Source organism: Medicago sativa, chromosome 8 (assembly GCF_051527215.1).
Source record: "Medicago sativa cultivar Bolivia chromosome 8, Bolivia_mono, whole genome shotgun sequence".
NCBI classification, from domain to species: domain Eukaryota; kingdom Viridiplantae; phylum Streptophyta; class Magnoliopsida; order Fabales; family Fabaceae; genus Medicago; species Medicago sativa.
The window spans coordinates 75,387,018-75,389,124 of NC_140756.1; the positions used below are offsets into that span (position 1 = coordinate 75,387,018).

At 40.4% G+C, this 2,107-nt stretch overlaps 1 pseudogene across 1 annotated transcript; it reads right to left on the minus strand.

The window, feature by feature from the left end:
- Nucleotides 1-302: 302 nt before the first annotated feature.
- On the minus strand, nt 303-2,107 carry LOC146901529 (UDP-glucuronate 4-epimerase 5 pseudogene; annotated as a pseudogene). The gene has a single exon (XR_015021411.1). The product of XR_015021411.1 is annotated as a UDP-glucuronate 4-epimerase 5 pseudogene (transcript).

Sequence of the window (2,107 nt, forward strand, 5' to 3'; positions counted from 1 at the left end):
ATGCTAGTGCACTCAAAAATCAATCAAGAAGACATATTCATAAGTTGAATTGTACTTATTTTAACAGGTTCCAGGAAAATCTTCTGAATACGTGCTTATCAGGGCTTCAAGTAAAGGTCTACCACTCCAACATAAGCCACGACTTATTGATTTTTGATAGTCAAAACCGTAACACAACCACAATTGAGGCTGCACTGACTGCTCTTTGCAGAATTAAAGATCGCAACATGACTATAACCATTATTTAAAACCTTAGCGCTTAATTGAATAAAAATACTACTAGGCACTAGCATACTAGCATATTGAATAATTAATTAAATTGTTCATACAATCAAATTCAGAGTACAATTTCATATTACCAGGCAATAATCAGAATCAGAATCTGAATTCAAAACATAAAAAAAAAAAAAAAAAAGAGCATAGCATGAAACATAATTAGTAGAGTATCATATCAATCTGATCTCTCAAATCAGAAATGAAGAATGTACAAGGACTAACCTAGAAGGCATGCATAAAATGGAAGACTAAAAATAAACCAAATTACAAAAAGAGAAAAATAAACTAAAATATCCATTGTAAAAGAAAAGAAAGCAATGACAAATGCAGCAAAAGAATCACCAAGATGAAGATCCCTTCTTGATAGACCCAGAAGAATAAAACTCAAGATACCACTTCACAAACTTCCTCAACCCTGTTTCCAAATCAATGGTAGGTTTATAACCAAATTCCCTCTCAGCCAAACTAATATTAGCATGAGTGAATTTAACATCGCCGTTTCTCGGCATAGGAAGCACTCTCTTCTTTGCATTAACCTTCAAAAGCTTCTCCAAAATAGCAACAAGTTTACTCACAGGAACAGGTGAAGTATTCCCCAAATTGAAAACCCTAAATTGAGCTGAACCCTTCTTCTTCCCACCACTCCCAGTACTCTTTTTCGCCGTATCCAAAGCCCCTAAACAACCCTTAACAACATCATCAATGTAAGTAAAATCCCTAGCCACTGATCCACCATCTGGTGATTCAAACACTGTTATCTGTTTCCCCTTCAAAATATCCTTTGTGAAGAAGAAATACGCCATATCAGGCCTTCCCCAAGGCCCATAAACAGTGAAAAATCGCAACGCTGTGATCGAAAGCCCGTAGATATGATTATAAGTATGCGCAATTCCTTCGCCGGCTTTCTTCGTTGCTGCATAGAGACTCGCCGGTTGGTCTGTTCGATCTTTCTCCGAAAACGGAACCTTTGAATTCAATCCGTAAACGGAGCTAGACGAAGCCCAAACAATTGCTGGTTGAGGATTTGCAGATTTGCAAGCTTCTAGAAGAACGGTGAAACCAGCGAGGTTGCTGTGAACGTATGAGTTAGGGTTTTGCATAGCATAACGAACACCAGCTTGTGCCGCGAGATGCATCACGTGCGTAAACGGAACCACATCGAAAAGCTTCTTGAGAAGCGCACCGTCGTTGATGTCACCTTCCACCACGAAAATTCCGGCGCGTTCTAGAAGCTTCTGACGAGCGTGTTTTAGGTTAACATCATAGTACCGATTGAAATTATCAATCCCAAGAACACCGTCGCCGCGGCGTTTTAAAGCGAGTGCGACATGACTTCCGACGAAACCAGCGGCGCCGGTGACGAGAACAATTTTGTTGGATGGCGAATTCCGGCGGGCTGATTTCGATACAAGACGTTCCCAGTGAGAACCGCCCCATGAGTCGCCGAGGACACGGCGGGGAGCGGTGGTTGACGGTGGTGGAGGGTTGAAAGTGGAGAATAAAAGAAAAACAAGGAAAGCGGATAAGAGAATGCAGATGAATGTGTATCTTGAATGTGGAGGGTGGATTCTAAAGCGGTGATGAAGTTTATCCGGTTTTAATTTCCCCGGAGTTGAAGGTGTTGTTTCGTTATTCACTTGCTGCGCCATCTTATTACTCTCTAAACCCTCACTCTTTCTTTTACACTGCCACCACTGAACTCTGTTAGACGCGTTTTTTATTTATTTATTTATTTATAGACCAAGTTTATGCGGTGGGATAAATATGGCATGTACACCATGGACCAAGTAGAAAATTTCGTAAGTAAAGCAAATTAAATGGAGATTTCAGT